The sequence below is a fragment of the Chiloscyllium plagiosum genome, chromosome 22, assembly GCF_004010195.1.
Source record: "Chiloscyllium plagiosum isolate BGI_BamShark_2017 chromosome 22, ASM401019v2, whole genome shotgun sequence".
NCBI lineage: Eukaryota > Metazoa > Chordata > Chondrichthyes > Orectolobiformes > Hemiscylliidae > Chiloscyllium > Chiloscyllium plagiosum.
The window spans coordinates 53,243,766-53,267,970 of record NC_057731.1 but is presented as its reverse complement, the minus strand read 5'-3'; the positions used below and the strand labels follow the sequence as shown (position 1 = coordinate 53,267,970).

Here is a 24,205-nt window from a genome sequence, read left to right as displayed (position 1 = left end):
GGTCCCTGGTGCTGTGAGGCAGCAGTGCTAACCACTGAGCCACCGTGCCACCCAATTATTTAGATTCTTTTTTTAAGATTCTCCACAGTGTGGAAACAGGCCCTTCAGCCCAACAAGTCCACACCGACCCTCCGAAGAGTAACCCACCCAGACCCATTTCCCTCTGACTAATGCACCTAACACTACGGGCAATTTAGCATGGCCAATTCACCTAACCTGCACATCTTTGGACTGTGGGAGGAAACTGGAGCACCCAGACGAAACCTACGCAGACACGGGGAGAATGTGCAAACTCCACACAAACATTTGGCCGAGGCTGGAATCAAACCTGGCGCTGTGAGGCAGCAGTGCTAACCACTGAGCCACCGTGCCAGCCTTAAATGCTGTAATTGTACCAGCCTCTACCACTTCTTCTGGCAGGAGAAAGTGAGGTCTGCAGATGCTGGAGATCAAAGTTGAAACTTTATTGCTGGAACAGCACAGCAGGTCAGGCAGCATCCAGGGAACAGGAGATTCGACGTTTCGGGCACAGGCCCTTCTTCAGGAATCAGGTTTCCTGAAGAAGGGCCTGTGCCCGAAACGTCGAATCTCCTGTTCCCTGGATGCTGCCTGACCTGCTGTGCTGTTCCAGCAATAAAGTTTCAACACTTCTTCTGGCAGCTCATTCCATACCCACACCCTGGAGCTTAATGGAGAAAGCAATGGCAGACTGTGTGTGTGCTGATGTATCAAGGTCACTACTGTCCCCACCCTTCATTCCTCATGGTTGTTGGCTGGATTGCTCAGTGGACCCACTGATAGGTAAAGGGGTGGCATTCAACACCAATTGCCGTTGGTGGCATTATGTACGGAACAGACTTTGGGAAACTATCTGCCGAGTCCTTTTCTTGGTCGTGCTGGGACTGCCCCCAACCCTGTCCCAATCCATCTGTTTGTATCCCAGCTTTGTCCAAGTCCCAGCAGGGACTGAGGGTGGCATTTCCCTGCAGCAAACAACAAACCAAGCAAGGACATGGTTTGGGTCTCACACAAAACCTTCACTGTGCCTTTCTGTTTCATTGCTCAAATGTTAAATGTGTACAACTTGAGAAGTAAAGCAGACAGACTGAGCATCGTTCCATTCTGTGGGGGGGGGGGGGGGGAGTCAAACCTGTCAGAATCACTGAATTTCTACAGAGCAAAAGTAGGCCATTCAGCCCATTGTGCCAGCATCAGTTCTATCCCGTCATGCCAATCTCCTGCCTTTCTCCCATATCCCTGCATATCATTTCTAAGCCTCAATGGAACCTACTTCCACAACATTTTCAGGCAGCACATTCCACATCCTAACTACTCGCTGGGTGAGAAAAGTGTTCTCTCACATCAGCTTTGCTTCATTTGTACCTCACTTTAATGTGCCTCTTCATTTCTGCATCTTTTACAAGTAGCTTCTCCCTCGCTACACTCTCCAGCCATCTCAGGAGTTCTGGAAATCTCTTACCAAATCTTCTCTTATCCTTTTTCTCTCCCAGGGTGACAATCACAACTTCTGCAATCTATCCTTCTCACTGACATTCCTCATTCCTGGGACCATTCTGATAGATCAATTCTGCACTTTCTCCAACACATTGACAGCTTTCCCATAATGTAGCACCCACAACTGGACACAACGCACACAGCCCTTGGAGAGTTAAAAACCACACAACACCAGGTTATAGTCCAACAGGTTTATTTGGAAGCACTAGCTTTCGGAGCGCCGCTCCTTCATCAGGTGGTTGACCACCTTTGTACACCCCAGTCCAACACCGGCATCTCCAAATCATGTCTATCCTTGGGGAGAGACTGTGACGTTTGTTTTTTTTAAATTGTTTCTTGTTTTTTCTGACCTATGGTTATAATATCTATATCTGTATTGCAACATTTTTTTCATTTCTCTATTGGGATATTGTGTGCAATTCTGGTCTCCTTCCTATCGGAAAGATGTTGTGAAACTTGAAAGGGTTCAGAAAAGATTTACAAGGATGTTGCCAGGGTTGGAGGATTTGAGCTATAGGGAGAGGCTGAACAGGCTGGGGCTGTTTTCCCTGGAGCGTCGGAGGCTGAGGGGTGTTTACAAAATTATGAGGGGTACAAAATAGAGGTTTACAAAATTATGAGGGGTGTGTGGAGGGATATGGGCCGGGTGCTGGCAGGTGGGACTAGATTGGGTTGGGATATCTGGTCGGCATGGATGGGTTGGACCGAAGTGTCTGTTTCTATGCTGTACATCTCGATGACACTATAACTAAGGATTGTACCTTGGTATATTTGCTCCTAAGATGGCAGTGTCAATGGTGACTTAATAACTTTTCACTGTACAGGTAGTTCTCCTATAACCCCGTTGCTGGATTCCAACGAAACCTCACTTAACAGAAAATTGCTTAATCGAAATAATGGGGCCTATGGGAAATGTGGGGTTAGGGGCAGATCAGCAGTAAATATCAATTACGATCGCTCAAAAATCACCCAAAAGTCTAACACAAAGTATAGCACAGCCTGAGTGAAGGTTGAAATCATATTTATCAATGAGACAAAATAAATTTAACACAGTACGTTTAAAAAATATTGTTATTGCAGGGACAGAGGGTCATCATGGTGCATAAGGTAGACTCCCTCATTGCTGTTAAGCGAGCTGTATCACAAATTCTCTCCTTACGCTCAAAACGCTTTGTAATATCCAGCTCCTCTTCCAATGTTTTGTCTTTCTTTTGCGTTCACCACTCACAATTTTATCACCAGGACGCTTCTTGCATTCTTGTCACTATGCTCCTACATTTTTTTTTCAAAAAGAAAGGGTAATCTAAGAGTAGTGTACCTTCCACAGGAAGCTGCTCAATGTATCTCTCTCAGAAAACTGCTCTGTCAGCAGCTGATGTCAGTGCGTACACAGAGCGAAGCACAGAAAACAATCACCGCTAGAATTGCGCTATTGTGAGCGGAAGTAAGCGTTCATGCAAATACCGTTCCTTAATTCCTCAGTAACGTTATAAGCAAATCGTGCTGCCGGAACGTGCACTATCCGAGAACTACCTGTACTCATTTGAACAAATGTCTTGTACACTTCCAACATCATCACCTCCTTGCTCTTGTACTCTATGCCTCTATTAGTAAAGTCAAGGACACTGTTTGCTTTACCAGCTGCTCTCTCTATCTGTCCTATCACCTTCAATGATCTGTGCACATACACACCCAGGTCCCTCTGCTCCTGCACCCACTCAATACATATTTACAATAATGTAGCACTAATGAGGCCTTTTGGTCCAGTGTGTGCATGTGCTGACCCTTTGAAAGTACTTTCCAATTAGCTGCACAACCTTGCTGATTCCACAAGATCCTACAATCCTTTCCCCCTCCTCTGTTTGTCCAGTTCTCTTTCTGAAGGGTTAACGTTGAATGCACTTTCACTGTACTTTCCCAACTAGAATTGAGGTTTCTTCAGTGTGGTTTCATTTCCTTCGGCAACAAACAAACCAAATCTGGTCAGTGCAGTGGCTTTGATCTCTACAAAGTGTGAAGCAGAGCATTACAGTGCAGACTTGGGCTTTCACCACGGAGCCAGCCCAGCTGCCCAAGACAGAGCACAGACAACCCTGCTTTCTTCCAAAATGTCAAGCACTGCAATGGGGCAGCAATAAATAACCTAATGACCAGAGGGGGAATATGAAGTCACAGTGACTCCTATTGTACACGGTTAATGAACACTACTTCTGTTTCCATAAAGTGAAAACCATGTTCAACCCATAAAATACCCCACTATTTCAGAAATCAGCACTGATCCAAATTGAATTTAATCCAATTTATTGCCTTTTCCATTGATCCTATCAGTCGGGGTGATGGAACAATGCCAGTGTATTACATTATTACTTTCACACTTTACAATCCTCAGTTTTGCTCTCAATCCAGTTCTGATCTTCTTACCTCCTGGCTCCATAACCTTGTGCTGAGACCACCATGATCCACATTACATATTAACAATCAAGACAAAGGAACTGAAGGTACTGTTGCAATAACGCAAAGATAGGTGGAGGGACAGGTAATGTTGAGGAAGTGCAGAGGCTGCAGAAGGACGTAGACAGGTTAAGTGAGTGGGCAAAGACGTGACAGATGGAAAAGGGTGAGGTTCTGCACTCTGGTCAAAAGAATGGAGCTATAGACTACTTTCTAAACGGGGAAAGGCTTCGAAAATCTGAAGTACAAAGGGACTTGGGAAATCGAAGGTTAACACATAGGTTCAGTTGGCAGTTAGGAAGGGATATCTAATGTTGGCATTCATTTTGAGACAGCTTGAATAGAAGAGCAGGGATGTACTTCTGAGGGTTTATAAGATTCTGGTCAGACGCATTTGAAATATTGTGAGCAGTTGGGCTCCAAATCTAAGGAAGGATGTGCTGGCATTGGAGAGGATCCACAGGGGGTTGACAAAAATTGTCCCTGGGATAAAGGGCTTGTCATATGAGGAATGGTTGAGGACTCTTGGTCTGTACTCGATGGAGTTGGGAAGGATGGGGAGGGATCTGACTGAAACCTGCACAACACTGACAAGCCTGGACAGAGTGGACATGAAAATGACGTTTCCACTCCTAGGAGAGACTAGGATCGAACGGCACAACCTCAGAGTGAAGAGATGACCCTTTAGAACTGAGATAAGAAGGAATTTCTTCAGCCAGGGTGTGGTGAATCTGTGGCACTCATTAACACAGATAGCTGTAGAGGCCAAGGCATTGAGTGTGTGTTCAAGACAGAGATAGATAGGCTCTTGATTGGTAAGGGGATCAGAGGTGACAGGGAGAAGGCAGGAGAATTGGGGTTGACAAACATATCAGCCAGAATCGAATGGCTAATTGACATTAAACTCGTGAGGCATTGATCGGAACAGAGGACACCTGATCTTCCAGCTCTTGTCAGAATCTATTTATTTATTCAAGGCTATTAGCTTTGATAAGGCAAACATGCAGATGGAGAAAATATTCCCTGTTGTGTGTTTACATGCTCATTTGAAATTCAGCAGCATAACAGATTACAGAAGGAGCTAATTCACACTTCTAATTGGAACCAAAATATTTAAAATCACTGTGGAATATATATTGGGTGTCACCTGGTAAAACAATTAACACATATCAAGTACATTGCTCCTTGTTGTCAGTGTCTAGGGCATCCCCCTGACTGACTGACTTTCCAAACTGGACATCAATTATTCAGAAACCTTCACGTTTCATCTTCCAGGCAATCTAGTCGAGACACTAATAAACACAGAAGCCACAGGGAGCTGTTTTGCAGAGCCTGGTACTGTCCTTATTTGCACTCTATTCAAGACATTCTGGACCACAAGCTGATGTAGTTTCTTTTAAGACCCTGCAAATTAATTATTCCAAGTTTCACAATTCATTTGCTACGCAATCTATTCTGGAATCTAATGAGATAAAATCCATCGCCCTGCAAACCACAGGATAGGGACTTCCTGATCTATTTCCTTATCACACCTCTTGTATACAAAATGCTCTCAGATGTTTACAATGGGTCAGGCTAAAGCAAAGTGACTGTTAATAAGTTCAGGAGCCAGAGAACACACACCAAAATCGGACTAACTGTAAAGACATTTATAGCCAGGGAATGATTTGCGAGAGAGAGAGTAGACCAGGTAGATTATTTCTGCATTCCAGGGTGATTGTGAGGCTGTGTCCAATCTCGGATTAGGTTTAGAGAATGTGAACAGGACGTGATAAAGCCGAATCTGGGGTGGGGGGAGTGACTTAAATGAGTTGCCCACCAGATCTTTTCAAGTCTAGGTCTGTTGGATGAAAGGGGGCAAGTAGTCACATGAGATTAATGGAAATTGAAAGATCCATGGACACTATAAATCAGGGACAAAAACAGAAATTACTGGCAAAGCACAACAGGCCTGGCAGCATCTGTGGAGAAAGAAACAGAGTTAACATTTTAGGTAGACCTGTTGAGCTTTTCCAGCAATTTCTATTTTTGTGTCTGAGAGTGGGATTAATTATAGATATTGAGGACTAGGGTAACAAAGATGGGAACGAGAGTGTGGTTGAACAGATCAGTCCCTACAGAAATGATGAACGGGGATCACAGGTAGATAGGGGAGTTAAGAAGGTGTTTAGCACGCCTGCCTTCATTGCTCAGACCTTTGAGTATAGGAGGTGGAACAACGTGTTGGGGTTGTACAGGATATTGGTGAGGCCTCTTCTGGAGCACTGTGTCCAGTTCTGGTCGCCCTGTTATTGAGTCATAATCATAGAGTTATACAGCGAGTTTTGAGAAGATTTGTAGCTCAGGTTGAGGTTCTGGATATAAGTTTGCTCACTGAGCTGGAAGGTTCGTTTCAGACATTTCATCACCATACTAGGTAACATCTTCAGTGAGCCTCCGGATGAAGCACTGGTAGTGTGTCCCGCTTTCTATTTAAATGTTTGGGTTTCCTTGGGTTGGTGATGTCATTTCTTGTGGTGATGTCATACAGCATATGTCATAGAGTCAGGCAGCACAGAAACAGACCCTTCGGTCCAACCAGTCCATAATCCCAAACAAAACTAGTCCCACCTGCTTGCTCCTGGCCCATATCCTTCCAAACCTTCCCTATTCATGTACTAATCCAAACGTCTTTTAAACAGAAGGATATCAGTAAACTGGACAGGGTTCAAATAAAGTTTTATCAGAATGTTAGACAATAGACAATAGGTGCAGAAGTAGGCCATTCTGCCCTTTGAGCCAGCATCACCATTCATTATGATCATGGCTGATCATCCTCAATCAGTATCCTGTTCCTGCCTTATCCCCATAACCCTTGATTCCACTATCCTTAAGATATGTTGCTGGGAATGAGGGTGTCTGTTATAAAAATAGACTGAAAGGCTGGGACGTTTTTCACAGAAGTGTAGGAGGCTGAGGGGTAATCTTATAGAGGTTTATACAATCATAAGGGGCATAGATAAGGTGAAAAGCAAAGGTCCTTTCTCTCAGGTAGGAGAGCTCAAAACTAGGGAGCATATTTTTAAAGTGACAGGAGAAGGTTTTAAAAAGGTCCTGAGGGGCAACTTATTTACACAGAGAGTGGTTCGCATGTGGAATGAACTGTCAGTGGAAGTGGTAGATGCAGATACAGTTACAACATTTAAGAGAACATTCGGATAAATTCATGAATAGGAAAGATTTGGAGGGATATGAGCCAGGCACAGGGAATTGGAACTAGATTGGTTTCAGAACATGGTCAACGTGGACTAGTTGAACCAAAGGGTCTGTTTCCCTACTATATTACTCTATAAATGCTTTGACAGTTGAGATTTTGAGAGTGAGTCGGTGAGATTGTTCAGTCCCAGGAGCAGAATACAAAGAGAACTAAGGTTGGAATGTAGAGAACAAAAGATGTAAGTAATTGGATATGGCTTCATCTGTGATCAATGCAACAAGCTGGATAGTATCACCATTGGAGGGGATGAGGGATAGTTTCTCTACGGCTCCATGATGAATATATGACCAAGGTTTCACTTCAAGGCAAAGCTTCTTTAAAGCAATATGGAGAATCTGCAACATGACTCATCACTTCCCAGCCTCTTCATCCCCTTAAATGGGAGAAGAATTTACACCTTTGTATAGCACCTTCCTGAACCTCTGGCCTTCCCAAATGACTTAATAGCCAAAGAAATATTTCTGAAGTGAAGTCACTTCTGGAATGCAGCAATTAGTGCACAGCAAGATGCCACAAACAGTACAATGATAACAAGCAACCACCTGTTTTTGGGACATTGACCAAAGAGTAAGCATTTTGAGGGTAAGACCTTTTACCTGATCTTTTAACTGATGACGTTCTGTAAAGACCCACTTGTAAAAGTATCACCTCTTGACACTCAATCCTATTCTTTGCCCCCGACTCCATACGCTGCATATTTCTGCATCTCTTTCAAAAAGTTACTAGTCAGTACTTGAGATGGACAGCTTTAGGCTTCACCACTCCAAAAATATGGAACTATCCATAGGCAAAGCAAACCATTATTTTTAATTCATTCTTGGGATGAGGGCATCATTGGCTAGCCTAGCATTTATTGCCCATCCCTAGCTGCCCAGAGGGCAGTTAAGAGTCAACCTCTTTGCTGTGGGTCTGGAGTTACATGTAGGCCAGACCAGGTAAGGATGGCAGTTTTCTTCCTTAAAGGGCATGAGTGAAAAAGATGGGTTTTTCCTGACAATCGTGGTCATCATTAGACGGAATCGTGGAATCGTGGTCATCATTAGACTCTTAATTCCCCATTTTTATTCATTCACATTCTGACTATCTGCCTTGGCGGGATTTGAACTCAGGTCCTTGGATATTTACTCACTAATTCTTGTTAAACAAGGGGATTGGAGGTTTTCAGAGAGTAGATGGGAAAATGGAATCTAAAACGGAATCAGATCGACCACCACCTTACAGATTGAGAGGAGCAGGTCTGATGGGCTGATTGGCCTATTCCTGCTACTAATTTGCACCTTATATGCTCTCAATAGCCATGTGATGCTCTCAATAGCCATCTCAACATTTACTGAATTAAAAGAGTCGGTGTACCTCAGTAGGGGAGAGAGAGTATAATCGAACAACAATGCCAAGAATAGTATTTCATTCAGTTGTACTGTGCACAGTACCAAAAGCCAGGGGCAGAACATCTGTACCCCATTATCAGTGCAGCAATCCATCTGCTTACCAGCCTCCATAGTCTTCCTAGTGTTGAATCAATCCTCTGTTTTCCTATTTATACACATCTCCAAAGTTACCACATCACAGAGAGGTCACTGTTTTTCCCTTTGCTTTTATAATCCCTTCCCCTTAATCTCTCAGAGCTGGTTCATAGTCTCAAACCTGTCCGGCCGACAATTCATGAAGGTGGCTCGCTCAGAGTTTGCTGTCCACGTGCCAACACAGCCCCAAGTCCTGAAACCACCCTCCAATTTTTACCAACGAGACTGTACTCACCTACAACGGGATGTAACTTCAGGAGTGAGCTGGATTGGCGAAACAAGAACGTAACACAGACAGGGCCTGGGAGACACAGTAACAGCGTACCAACTGCAATGAGAATATTGCAGTCAGATAGTTGTGGGCTGAATTCTTGAGCCTATATGTCACTGTGTATTATTGAGAAATCAAAGTCAACAAGCCTATCTCAAGTTGCAACTCATCATCAAGGTTGCAAATTCTTTTTTTAAAAAGAATTGGAAGCACAGAGGTAGTGATTCTTTTTTATTCACTTGTGGGACAAGCATGTATTGCCCGTCTGTAGTTACCCCTTGAGAAGGTGGGAGTGAGCTGCCTTTTGAACCGCTGCAGCCCATGTGCTGTGGGTTGACCCACAACGCCCTTAGGGAGGCAATTCCAGGATTCTGGCCCAGTGACAGTGAAGGAACAGCGATATATTTTCAAGTCAGGATGGTGAGTGGTTTGGAGGGGAACTTGTGGGGGGTGGTGTTCCCATGTATCTGCTGCCCTTGTCATTCTAGATGGAAGTGGTCGTAGGTTTGGAAGGTGCTGTCTGAGGATCTTGGGTGAATTTCTGCAGTGCACCTTGTAGATAGTACACACTGCTGCTACTGAGCGTCAGTGGTGGAGGGAGTGGGTGTTTGTAGATATGATGCCAATCAAGTGACCTGCTTTGTCCTGGATGGTGTTGAGCTTCTTGAGTGTTGTTGGAGCTGCACCCATCCAGGCAAGTGGGGGGTATTCCATCACACTCTTGACTCGTGCCTTGTAGATGGTGGGCAGGCTTTGGGGAGTCAGGAGGTGAGTTACTCACGATTCCTAGCCTGTTTGGTTTTAAAAACCTTAAGATCATGAATCAATAAAGCACACTGTACCCTAGACTTTAACAACAGGAATATAGAGTATAAGGAGCGAGGTGCTGTTGAATTTATATAAGAGACTAGTTCAGCCTTAGCTGAAGAATTGTGTCCAGTTTTGGATGGCTATATCTTTAGGAAGGATGGGAACACATTGAAAAAGCTGCAGAAATTTCCCAATCAGGAAAGAAATCAGACCAAGACGACACAGATTTAAAGTGAAACAAAGAACTACAAAAGTAGGAGATCGGAAACTAACAAAAACAAAAACATGCTGCAGAAACTCAGCAGGTCAGGCAGCACCTGTGAAGAGAGAAACAGAGTCAATGTCTCGTGACTTTCTGAACTCTCTCTCCACAGATACTGCCAGATCTGCTGAGTTTCTCCAGCAATTTTTGTTCTTGTTTGTTTCAGATTTGAAGCAAAGAAGCAAATTGACATGAGGTGAAGACATGTCTCACACAGTGAGTAGTTCAAGTCTGGAATAAGTGCACTGCTGGAGAGTGTGGTGGGGGCAGGGTCAAACAATGCATTCAAAGGTGCTATCGGAAAAGGAATGAGGAGAAGGTGAGAGAATGGCATTAAGGGAAAAGTGCTTTCAGGGAGCTGGTAGAGATAGGATAGACTGAATGGCCTCTTTCTGCACTATACAAATTCTGCAATTCTGTGAAAGGATGGGAAAACCTGAGGAAGGAAAGGAATTTTGCCCATTCTGAGGTCCCTGCAAAGAAGAAGGTCAAACTACGAGACTGGGTGACAAGTCACAGGTTTGGGACAGTAGGAGGGACATGAAGTATTCAGATTAATCACATCGGGTAACAGGACAAGATGAAGTTGGGAAGACTCCTCTGTACAGTGGAACTACTGGAGTCCTCCTGTTTTTCTGCGCTGTTATTTCAAGGGATACGTTCTTTGGAACACTTCCGTTTGCGAAATGCACTAAACTGGAGCAAAGCATTGCGAGCATGAACACAGGAAGAGAGGCAAAGAGAGAGACTTGAAGCCAAAGCTGACTTCTACGCTGGGGTCAGGGAGTGCAAATTAGGAGGGAGAAAATATTATTTATATCAAGTTTGGAGAAGATTTGTAGCTCAGGTTGAGGTTCCAGATGTAGGTTTGCTTTCAGACATTTCACCATCACACTAGGTAACATCATCAGTGATTAGATCAGAGTGGTGCTGGAAAAGCACAGCTGGTCAGGCAGCATCCGAGGAGCAGAACAGTCAACGTTTCGGGCAAAAGCCCTTCATCAGGAATGGAGGCAGGGAGCCTCCAGGGTGGAGAGATAAAAGGGGGGTTTAGGGAGAAGTTAGCAAAGAGTACAATAGGTGGATGGGGGTGGGGATGGAGGTGATAGGTCAGAGAGGAGGGTGGAGTGGATAGGTGGGAAGGGATATTGGCAGGTGGGACAGGTCATGAGGACAGTGCTGAGCTGGAAGGTTGGAACTGGGGGAAGGGGAAATGAGGAAACTGGTGAAGTCCACATTGATGCCCTGGAGTTGAAGTGTTCCGAGGCAGAAGATGAGGTATTCTTCCTCCAGGCGTCGGGTGGTGAGGGAATGGCAGTGGAGGAGGCCCAGGACCTCATCATCAGTGAGCCTCCAGTATTATTCATATCCTTCTTGGGGGGGCACTGTTGGTCTCCATTCATATAATTTTTCATCATAGAATCCCCACAGTGTGCAAACAGACCATTCGGCCCAACACGTCCACACTGCCTCTCCGAACAGCATCCCACCCAGACCCTGTAAACCCTGCATTTCCCATGGTTAATGCACCTAACCTACATATCCCTGAATGCTATGGGCAATTTAGCATGGCCAATCCACCCTAACCGGCACACCTTTGAACTGCCGGAGGAAACCCACGCAAACACAGGGAGAATGTGCAAACTCCACACAGTCAGTCGCCCGAGGCTGGGATCGAACCTGGGTCCCTGGCACTATGAGGCAGCAATGCTAACCACTGAGCCACCATGTCATATGTGAATTGCCACAATCTTAAAAACACAGCACCTTTGCTAAGACAGACCTCCTCCGTACCACACTGCAGCATTGGACAACCTCTTAGTGCTCAATGTCTGAAATAAATAGTCGAGAGTGTGGTGCTGGAAAAGCACAGCAAGTCAGGCAGCATCTGAGGAGCAGCAGAATTGATGTTTTGGGTATAAGTCCTTCATCAGGAATGAGCTGAAATGAGTATTCAACCTGAAATCTTCTGACTCCGAGATGACAGCATGAGCTACTGAGCTGGAGCCTTCTTAAATCTGGGAGCAATGTTCCACGGAGTTGGATTTTACAGAATGTCAAGCAATGTTGAAAGGGCAAGTATTTTGTTCTCTTTGAAACAGCGTCAACATTGGCAAGAAGGTTGTGTGAGTGGTATAGAGACAGCATGGACAGATAGGAAGAACATATATCGACTTGAGTTCTATCCACACAGTGTTTCTTCCAGTGACAATCTTTCTGCCTGGGAGGTAACATTACCGATGGGAGTGATGCAGCAAGATCCACAGGCAGAGGAAATAAGTTTCAAGTAACTTCTAAATGAAGGTTGACTAACTGCTGTCTCATGAGGTGAAAGGTGAGAGAACGTGGTGATTTCCATGCGATGATCCATCTGAATGACTGACACCAGTTTGATGGGAGAGCCCCATGAAAATACTGGGAAATAAATGTAAAGACTGTTTGGTCAAAGCTTGTGCTGTTTTTCTGGAATGGTAGAACTCCTGTGATCCTCAGAATATACCAGTAGGTGGGTCAGCCAGTCAGTCAGATGTGGCAAGGGATGCAGTTGATTAATAATGCTCAGTGTGGGGTAGGCAACCCGATCATTATTACAGCTGACAGGGAATATCACAATTAAATACTATGCTTGGTTTAAAACTTGCATCTAACAGAGTTGAATGCTGACTGGAATTTCAACAGTACTTGAATCTATGGCACTCTTCTCCCTGGAATGCTGAAATGTTAGTTCTGCTTAACAGGACTTTTCGACAACTGGTACTGCATTTGTAAAGAACCCACGTATTTGAAGCTGTTCTGACCTCTTGGGTTCTTGGTGTTGAACATAACTTCTGGAGAGGAGAGACAACTTTCTCCAGTTGCATTGAAATACCTCTCAAGCGGCCTCAAACAGTGTTTTTTTGTTCAATCCTGTTTGCAACCCTTTATGTGCTGCAGAAGTCAGCACCCTGAGAGAACGTAACATTCAGAGCACACGTAGGTTCCTGCAAATTGTTGTATTCGGCTTTTCCAAAATATTAGTTACCTGTAATTTGGCCTAAGATTAGGAGCAGGGCGAGTTGCAAGGTTGTCAATAGGCCACTCAGAGCTCCTCAATAACTGAATGTTCGCAGTTTTACGGAGGTAGTCAGAGAGAAGGTCATTTAGCTTCGAGCATTTAATCATTTAGGGATGGAGGAGAAGGCAGATGAATCCTATGCTGATAAGGTGCTGCTATGGCAGACCTAAAACCATTAGGACTCCAGGAATCCAACATGCAACTAATTATTGGGGTCAGAGTTCAGAAAAGAACAAACTGCACCTGTTTTATAATAGCTTACAGCCATTCTCTGGTCCATTTCCAAGGGCAATGCTTTGACCAACATCCCTGGTTTAAGATTCAAACAAAGTTTGGCAGTTAACTACCAACTGTCATTAACTGGTGCATCTTCCATGCCAATACCTCTACAAATCCAATCAAATAAAGAACTGCTGGAGATCTGAAATAAAAATGGAAAGTGCTGGAGAAACTCAGCAGGTCTGGCAGTATTTGTACAGAGCTGAAAATGTGTTGCTGGAAAAGCGCAGCAGGTCAGGCAGCATCCAGGGAACAGTAGAATCGACGTTTCGGGTGGCTTATGCCCGAAACGTCGATTCTCCTGTTCCCTGGATGCTGCCTGACCTGCTGCGCTTTTCCAGCAACACATTTTCAGCTCTGATCTCCAGCATCTGCAGACCTCACTTTCTCCTCAGTATTTGTACAGAGACAGACAGAGCTAATGTTAGAAGTCCCAGTGACCCTTCTTCAGAACTGATAGTACTTGGGGAAAAAAAAGTGTTATTTATGTTGGTGACAGGGTGTGGGGGGAGAGAAGGAGTGAACAGATAGGGGAAGGTGGAGCCAAACAAAGAACGCGAGAGAGAGAGAAGTTTGGCAGACAAAGGGATTGTTGATAAGCAGCCAGGGAAGAAGAGCAGTTAGAGAGGTGATCATGGGGACAATGAGTGGGTGAAAATGAGTGGGCTGTGCTGAACGTAACCCATATCAGGGTCTGTGGGTGGGAAAGGAGATGTTCAGATCCTATAATTACTGAACTGGATATTGAGTCCTGAAGGCTGCATGGTCCCCAAACAAAAAGTGAGGTGCTGTTCTTCCATCCTGAGCTGAACGTCACTGGAGCACTGCAGCAAGCCTGAGACCGAGGTGTTGGCCAGGGAACGGGGTGGGGTGTTGAAGTGGCAGGCAATAGGAAGCTCAGCATCATTTTTACAGGCAGAACATTTTTACAAACAGCAAAGCAGTCACCCAGCCCGTGTTTTGCCTCGCCAGTCTACAGCACTCCCCTCTCACACAGTAAAAGTATGGTTTTCCCTTTCCTTTAGTATTTCTTGCAAATTGTCCTGATGAGTGCAAAATGAAAAGCTTCATCAAAGCTTTTTCTCAGTAATAACCAAGCTCCGTACAAGCAGAAAACATTGCAGTTTGTCAGAGGTTGCTGTGTTTCCCAAATGACAATAGTCTTACAGTTCAAAAAATAGCATTTAATTGGTTGTAAAGGGCTTTAGGACATCATAAGGACATAAAAGCGACAAAATAAATCAATAACTTTCTTTCAGGATCAGTCTCAAAGGAAGACGAAAGAATTCAGATGCAAGACTTCCCACAGGGAATGCCATGAACCCAGCAGGACTGAGGGAGTGCTGTGTTTTTAGTGGTATGACAATGTTAAACCAAGGTACCGGTTAATTCTGAAGAAGGGTCAGAGGACTCAAAACATTAACTCTGTTTCTCCCTCTACAAATGGTGCCAAATCTGCTGAGCTCTTAGAATCACCGAGCACAGAAACAGACCCTTCGGTCCAACTCGTCCATGCTGACCACTTGCCTGCATTTGGCCCCTATCCCTCTACCCTTTTCTATTCATGTAACTGTCCAAATGTCTTTTAAATGTTGTAATTGTACCTGCAGCCACCACTTCCTCTGGCAGCTCACTGGATACACACAGATCTCTGTGTGTGAAAAAGCTGCCCCTCAGGTCCCTTTTAAATCTTTCCCATGTCAGCTTAAACCTATGCCCTCTAGCTTTGAGCTCTCTTATCCTGGGGAAAAGACCTAGGCTTTCATCTCTCACTTTAAATCCACACCCTTCATGATCTTATAAGCCTCTAAAAGGTCACCCCTCGACCTCCTACACTTCAGGGAGAAAAAGTCCCAGCCTCTCCTTATAATTCAAACCCTCCAGTCCTGGCAACATACTGGCTCAGTGATTAGCACTGCTGCCTCACAGGACCAGGGAACCAGGTTCGATCACTGGCAGGTGACTGACTGTGTGGAGTATGCACATTCTCCCCAATGTCTGTGTGGGTTTCCTCCAAGTGCTCCGGTTTCCTCCCACAGTCCAAAGATGTGCAGGGTGGGTGGATTGGTCATGCTAAATTGCCCAGTGTTCAGGGATGTATAGGATGGTGCCTTAGTCAGGGGAAAATGTAGAGTAATAGGGGAATGGGTCTGGGTGGGTTACTCTTCGGAGGGTCAGTGTGGACTTGTTGGGTTGAATGGCCTGTTTCCACACCGTAGGGATTCTTTGATTCTAAATCTTTTCTATACCCTTTCCAATTGAATAATATCCTTCCCACAACAGGGTGACCAGAACGGTACACAGTACTTCCAAATGGATGTTCAATCACAAATGATTAAGTTGTGTAACTTGCGAGTGATTCAGAAGCGAAATCAGAAATTGCTGGAGAAACTCAGCGGGTCTGGCAACATCTGCGGGGAGAGAAAACCTGAGTTAACGTTTCGGGACCCTTCCTTCAGAATTCCAGCATTCACAGTTCTTTGATTTGTTTTTTAAAAATCGTTGAGTGATTCACGAGTGCTGGCTGCAATTTGAATAATCAGTTCCCAGGGCAGGCAGGGCCAGACTCAGAGTGAAGGCTTCGTTTTAAAACAAGGGGTTTTTATTTTTGCGAAAACCATGTGTTCACTTCAGTTTTCCTCTGCAACCACCCCCCCCCCCCCCCTCCAAATCACACCGGCTCCACCTCCAACCCCCTCACCCCAGCCCCCTTTGAATCTGCCAAAGGACCCTCAGGGAAAGGTAGACACATTCTCCAATGACAGATCTGGCAGAATGTAAAGGGCAGACGGTCTTGTTTTCGACTGAGCTTTCAGGTTTGAACAGTTCACTCAGAGGGCAGCAGTCATAGGCTGATCTGCTTGAGAGTTTCCAACACTTTTTATACCCCTGGGTCTGTCAGTGCGTTGAGTGATGTGATAGAGTCCAGGGACCTTTGAATAGGAATGTGCTTATGCGACGTACCATTGATCTTCCCACATTAGCCTTAACCCTCACCCTTGATTTTTTTTTTTCGCTGTGTTTACATTCTCTGCTCTTAAAGGGGGAAAAAGATCTGACCGCTGAGCTTCCACGAGCTGGAAGCTGCTTTATATAATCACTTCACCAAAGATTAGATAAAGGAAATCTGAAAACAAAGCTCCATGCATTGACTGTCTGTGTGGAGTTTGCACGTTCTCCCTGTGTCTGTGTGGGTTTTCTCCAGTTTCCCCCCACAATCCAAAGATGTGCAGGTTAGGTGAATTGGCCATGCTATATTGACTATAGTGTTCAGACAACACCAGGTTATAGTCCAACAGGTTTATTTGGAAGCACTAGCTTTCAGAGCGCTGCTCCTTCATCAGGTGACTGGATAACCAGTCCAACACACGTGTCGCCAAATTATAGTGTTCAAGGATGTGTAGGTTAGGTGCATTAGTCAGGGTAAATGTAGAGTAATAGGGGAATGGGTTTGGATAGGATATTCTTCTGAGGGTTGGTGTGGACTTGTTGGGCCAAAGGGTCTGTAGGATTTCTATGACAAAGATGGGAAAGCTTTCTTAAAAAAAAGTTAAAAATCACATAATGCCAGGTTACAGTCCCAACAGGTTTATGTGGAAGCACTAGCTTTCAGAGGGCTGCTCCTTCATCAGGTGGTTGTGCTCTGAAGCAGTGTTCCGAAAGCTAGTGCTTCCAAATAAACCTGTTGGACTATAACCTGGTGTTGTGTGATTTTTAAACTTTGTCCACCCCAGTCCAACACTGGACCTCCACATCCTAAATGGAGTTAGCCATGGGGTAAAAGTCTTGTTCTTTTGTTTTCCCCAGGCTTAGGTAGGGGAAACGAAATGATGAAAGAATTGGGCATTGAATGTGGACAAGTATATGAAAATACAGCCGGTGTTTAGCATTCAGCTGATGAAGGAGCGTCGCTTCGAAAGCTAGTGCTTCCAATTAAACCTGTTGGACTATAACCTGGTGTTGTGTGATTTTTAAACTTTGTCCACCCCAGTCCAACACCGGCACCTCCACAGCTTAAAGAAAAAAATTGGGTGTGGAGTTGGTGGGGAAGAATGAAGAAAGTTCAACAAAATAAAATCTGAAGCTGCTGGACGCATTGAACTGCAGGAACTGTTTCCGTGCTATGACTCTATGAGAAAGGAGAATGTGGCTGCTCTGATTGGGAGTGCATTTAGAAATGCAAAACACTCTGCCCAAGCCAGATATCCCCCGGCCCTCCAGGGCTGATCTCAGTCAGAATGACAGTAACAGATGCAAACGTTCGCCCCAGAGTTAAGAGAATGAGACAGGGTCCTGGCTGTTCACTGTTACTCATTCACTGCAGTGGCAAAGGGGGGCCATCAATGGACACTGGGTGAAGCCTCTGTGAATGACTCCGAGAGTAAACCAGTTCCCACATCAGCTGAGCTCAGTAAAAGCTGCTGCCTTTGAGAGGGGACAAAGTAGGAAAGTGGGAGAGAAAATAACAAAAGACACTCCAATTCTTTGCTTGGTGACTTGTAGAAATGCAAATTTCCTGAGCCTGATTTTAGTCTACGCATGTCGATATCTCATTGGCATTTATCCCAACGTATCTCCTCAGTGAGGTGAATTAGTAGAGCCTTCAATCTTTTCGCCACTGAAAAATGCTTTTCGTATCACCAGGCTCCAATATTGCAAAGGTCGGCCAACAGCATTCCCAAGCCACACGCTCCATGTCCTTCAACCCGGCCAAAGCTCTGCTGCACATACTCTCATCCCACGCCCATCCCAGTCTCCCCATTACCCTGTACCATCCTCCACTGCATGAATAATGCACACTGGTCTTCAGATCCCTCCATCATCAGCAGCAGCAGCTTCCTCATTCTCCCCTCCCTTTGTTCATGTTTTTCTAAACAGTGGGGAAAGACTCCTGGGTGTCTCTGTGATGCTGCCACTGACCGTGACTAGAGCAACACTTGCTCGGTTTGTTTTTAAGCTGGTATAGAATGTCACATTGACAGGACCAGGAGGGAGATACTGAAAGCATCTGAGCAATGACCTACAAAAGGCTACAGTAATTTGGAACCTTCATGGCTTCAGATTACCACCATTAACGGCCCGACCCTACACTGGCCAGGCAGGAGACAAGTAACTGAAGACACTTCAGCGTCTTTTTAAAAGAGGGTTAATGTGTCAGTTTGAACTTCCCTTAAAAGAGGCCATGTCACTTCAATATAAACTGCAGTGGACTGACATGATTTAATGTATCACTGTTAGAACATAGAACATTACGGCGCAGTACAGACCCTTCGGCCCTCGATGTTGCACCAACCTGTGGAACCAATCTGAAGCCCATCTAACCTACGCTATTCCATTCTCATCCATACATTTATCCGATGACCATTTAAATGCCCTTAACATTGGCAAGTCTACTACTGTTGTAGGTTGTGCATTCTGCGCCCCTACTACTCTCTGAGTAAAGAAACTATCTCTGACATCTGTCCCATATCTATCACCCCTCAATTTAAAACTATATACCCTCATGCTAGTCATCACCATCCAAGGAAAAAGGCTCTCCCTGTCCACCCTATCTAACCCTCTGATTATCTTATATGTCTCAATTAAATCACCTCTCAACCTTCTTCTCTCTAACGAAAACAGCCTCAAGTCCCTCAGCCTTTCCTCTTAAGACCTTCCCTCCATACCAGGCAACATCCTAGTAAATCTCCTTTGAACCCTTTCCAAAGCTTCCTCTTCCTTCCTATATTGCGGTGACCAGAACTGTACACAATACTCCAAGTGCGACCGCACCAGAGTTTTGTGCAGCTGCAGCATGACCTCGTGGCTCCAAAACTGAATCCCTCTAAAAGCTTGAAAAGCTAACAAACTGTATGCTTTCTTAACAACCATATCAACGTGGGTCTCTACTCATCTACACTACCAAGAATCTTACTATTAGCCCAGTATTCTTTATTTCTGATGCTCCTTCCAAAGTGAATCACTTCGCACTTTTCTGCATTAAACTCCATTTGCCACCTCTCAGCCCAGCTCTGCAACTTATCTACGTCCCTCTGTAACCTGCAACATCCTTCAGCACAATCCACAACTCCACCGACCTTAGTGTCATCCGCAAATTTACTAACCCATCCTTCTATGCCCTCATCCAGGTTTATAAAAATGACAAACAGCAGTGGACACAAAATAGATCCTTGCAGTACATCACTAGTAACTGAACTCCAGGATGAATATTTCCCATCAACCACCACCTCTGTCTTCTTTCAGCTAACCAATTTCTGATCCAAACCACTAAATCACCCTCAATCCCAAGCCTCTGTATTTTGTGCAATAGCCTACCGTGGGGAACCTTATCAAATGCCTTATTGAAATCCATATACACCACATCAACTGCTTTACCATCATCCACTGTTTGGTCACCAGCTCAAAGAACTCAATAAGGTTTGTGAGGCATGACCTACCCTTCACAAAACCATGTTGACTGTCCCAAATCAACTTATTCCTCTCAAGATGATTATAAATCCTATCTCTTATAACCCTTTCCAACACTTTACCCACAACCAAAGTAAGGCTCACTGGTCTATAATTACCAGGGTTGTCCCTACTCCTCTTCTTGAACAACGGGACATTTATTATCCTCCAGTCTTCTGGCACTATTCCTGTAGACAATGACGGCATAAAGATCAAATCCAAAGGCTCTGTAATCACCTCCCTGGCTTCCCAGAGATTCCTAGGATAAATCCCATCCGGTCCAGGAACTTATCGATTTTCACTTCCCAGAATTGCGAACACCTCCTCCTGATGATGCTCAAACCCATCTCGTGTGGTAGCTTGTATCTCAGTATTCTCCTTGACAACATTGTCTTTTTCCAGTATGAATACTAATGAAAAATATTCACTTAGAGCTTCTCCTATCTCCTTGGACTCCACGCACAACTTCCCACTACTATCCTTGATTGACCCGAACCTTTCTTTGAATTCCAGGAGCAGCAATTACTGTTTTATATGCTGTTGCATTGTTTTGGAACTTTGGATTAAAAAAAGTCAAAACAACACCAGTTTTATGGATATATGAATAGGAAGGGTTTGGAAAGATATGGGCCGGGTGCTGGTAGCTGGGACTAGATTGGGTTGGGATATCTGGTCGGCATGGATGGGTTGGACCGAAGGGTCTGTTTCCATGCTGTACATCTCTATGACTCTCTATAGTCATTGTTTTATTCCTGATACACCTCTTGAAAACCTTAGAGTTTTCCTTGATCCTATCTGCCAACAACTTCTCATGTCCCCTCCTGGCTCTTCCTAGCTCTCTCTTTAGGTCTTTCCTGGCTAACTTGTAACTCTCAAGTGCCCTAACTGAGCCTTCATGTCTCATCCTAACATAAGCCTTCTTCTTTCTCTTGACAAGAGTTTCACATTCCTTAGTAAATCATAGTTCCCGCGCTCGACAATTTCCTCCCTGACTGACAGGTACATACTTATCAAGGACCCGCAGTAGCTCGCCCTTGAATAAGCTCCACGTTTCAATTGTGCCCATCCCCTGCAGTTTCCCTCCCCATCGTCTGCATCCTAAATCTTACCTAATCACATCGTAACTGCTTTTCCCCCAGTTATAACTCTTGCCCTGCAGTATATACCAATACCTTTCCACGTCTAAAGTAAACATAACTGAATTGCCGTCACTGTCACCAAAGTGCTCACCTACCTCCCAATCTAACACCTGGCTGGGCTCGGTACCCAGTACCAAATCCAATGTGGCCTCACCCATTGTTGGTCTGTCTACATACTATGTCAGGAAACCCTCCTGCACACATTGGATAAAAACTGACCCATCTAAAGAACTTGAACTATAGTATTCCCAGTCAATATTTGGAAAGTTAAAGACCCCATAACAACTACCCTGTCACTCTCGCTCCTGTCCAGTATTATCTTTGCAATCCTTTCCTCTACATCTCGAGAACTATTTGGAGGCCCATAGAAAACTCCCAACAGGGTAACCTCTCCTTTCCTGTCTCTAGCCTCAGGCCACAATACCTCATTAAATGAGTCCTCAAACATCCTTTCTGCCACCGTAATACTGTCCTTGACTAAAAATTTCACACCTTCCCCTCTTTTACCATCGTCTCTGTTCTTACTGAAACATCTAAATAGGTAAAAACAATGACTGCAGATGTTGGAAACAAACATCTAAACCCTGGAACCTGCAACAACCATTCCTGTCCCTACTCTACCATGTCTCTATCCATGTTGACATGAAGGCTCATGTGGCCAGGCCAGCATTTATTGCCCATCCCTAATTACCCAGAGGGCAGTTAAGAGTCAACCACATTGCTCTGGATGTGGAGTCACATGTAGATCAGGTAAGGATGACAGATTTCCCTTCCCTGAAGGACATTAGTGAACCAGGTGGGATTTTCCCCCAACAATTTCATCGGACTCTAATTCCAGATCTCCACTGGATTCTCAGTCAGCAGCTGAGAGGAGACCTGATGGAGGTCTACAAAATTATTAGAGGCATAGATAGGATGGGTAGTCAGAGGCTTTATCCCAGCGTTGAAGTTTCAATCACAAGGGGTACGGGTTCAAGGTGAGAGAGGAAAGCTTTAAGGGAGATGTGCAAGGCAAGATATCCATGCAGAGAGTATTGGAGCCTGGAATGCATTGCCAAAAGAGGTGGTAGGAGCAGACACATTGGCTACATTTCAGAGGCATCTGTATGGTTACATGAACAGGGAGGGAATAGAGGGATATGGACTGAATAAGGGCAGAAGGTTTGTTTTTTAGTTTAGTTCAGGCATGGTGATCGGCACAGGCTTGGAGGGCCGAAGGGCCTGGTCCAATGCTGTATTTCTCTTTTGTTTATTATTTGTTCTCTTCAAACTCCCCCCACCATCTGCCTCGGCAGGATTTGAATGCAGGTCCCCGGAACATTACCCGGATCTCTGAATTTCTTGTCAAGTGATAATATCACTCGGCCATCACCCCCACTTGAATGTTCAAGTGTGCCTGGTTTCCAAATCAGATATGTGTCCCTGGCTCACAGCAGCGTTAGTGGAATCACAGACAGTCACCAATTTCAAAAAGTCAAAAGTGAGGAACTGCAGATGCTAGAAATCAGACTCTAGATTAGAGTGGTGCTGGAAAAGCACAGCAGGTCAGGCAGCATCCGAGGAGCAGGAAAACCGATGTTTTGGGCAAAAACCCTTCATCAGGAATGAAGGCAGGGATTCATCATTCCTGCGCCCAAGTTTGCAGGGGGGTGGGAGTCACAGGGAGGAGTGGGGACTGAACGTGACCGTTGAGTCTGATCAATTCTGACCCCAGCAATTGGGAGAAGGAACCTCAGACTCTGTCCTCCAGCTGACCCCCACCACCAATCAGAGCACAATACTTTTACTCTCTTCCTCATTTCAACTCAGATTTGAGTTACACATTCACACACGGACAAAGACACGCGCGTGCGCACACACACGCACACATAGACACGCTCACAGACTCTCACTCACCCACATGCTCTCACTTTCACTCACTGTCTTTCTGATACTCTCCAGTTCTCCATCCACACTCTCTCTCACTCTGACATTGTCACTCACACTGTCACACTCTCTCTGTTCCCCATTCTCTCTCTGTACCACCAACGCGCTTTCTCTCTCTCTTTCTCTGTACATCTATCTATATATCTATATCTAAAATATATCTCTATCTCTCTGTCACCCATTCTCTCTCGCTTTCATTCATCTGTAGAGTGTCCCTCTGGCCGAATGTGGAATGAGTGAATTGGTGAACAAGGTTCTACAGAGAGAGGAAGGAAAACCACCGACTAATTCTCCTCCCTTGTTCTTTGTATTTTTTCTTCTTGAATCTGGAGATTCCTGGGATTTCCGTGGTTCCGAGTGTGCACTCTGAGTGGAGGAAGGAGCTGAGACGCATATTCAGAGGATTGGCTCAGCTCAGCTCCACCTAGACAGCGATGTATAACTCCTGAACTTACATTCCAATAAATGGCCCTCTTCTCTGTGCGTAATGCTCCTGACCCAGGGTCTATCTTAACAACACAAAAAGCTGTCATAGGAACACAGAGATTCACAGCACAGAAAAAGGCCTGTCTGCCACCCAGTCTGTGTCAGTCAAAAACAACCTCCTAACTATTCTAATCTCATTTCCCAGCTCTTGACCCAGAGCCCTGTAAGCCTTGGTATTCCAAGTGCATGTCCAAATAATTCTTCAGTGTTATCTGGGTTCCTGCCACTACCAAAGAAAACCCAAACGATCTGCAGACGCTGAAAACCAGAAACAAAAACAGTAATTGCTGGCAAAGCTCAGCAGGTCTGGCAGCATCTGTGGAGAGAAATCAGACTTAATGTTTCATGAGGAAGGGTCACTGCTGCCGAAATATTAAGGCTGATTTCTCTCCAGAGGCTGCCAGATCTGCTGAGCTTTTCCAGCAATTTCTGCTTCCACCACCCTTATAGGCAGAGAGGTCCAGATTCCCACCAACCCTCCCGATGAAAGAACTCCTTTCTTCCAATGCCCCGCTCCAAATCCCTTCGCTCTGAATGTGAATTTAGCAGGTGGAAAGCCACCATTCGTGTTGCTATGGCAAAGCTTGTGATGTTATCACATCTTAGAGTCGCGGGTAGATAGGATAGTGAAGTCAGAGTATTGAGTACAGGAGTTGGGAGGTCATTATGCGGCTGTACAGGACATTGGTTAGGCCACTGTTGGAATATTGTGTGCAGTTAAGATCTCCTTCCTATTGGAAAGATGTTGTGAAACTTGAAAGGGTTCAGAAAAGATTTACAAGGAT

General features: G+C 44.9%; 1 protein-coding gene across 9 annotated transcripts in view; it reads right to left on the bottom strand.

Annotated features, from left to right (window-relative positions):
- Window positions 1-24,205, bottom strand: part of lzts2a (leucine zipper, putative tumor suppressor 2a) — a 218,523-nt gene that overhangs the window by 51,739 nt on the left and 142,579 nt on the right. For 2 of the 9 annotated variants that reach the window (XM_043713072.1, XM_043713078.1), the window contains one exon: window positions 8,981-9,073. The exons of the other annotated variants lie outside the window; for them this stretch is intronic. The gene's annotated coding sequence lies outside the window, so the exon portion shown is untranslated. The remainder of the gene's footprint in view (window positions 1-8,980; window positions 9,074-24,205) is intronic. 9 annotated transcript variants of the gene reach the window in all.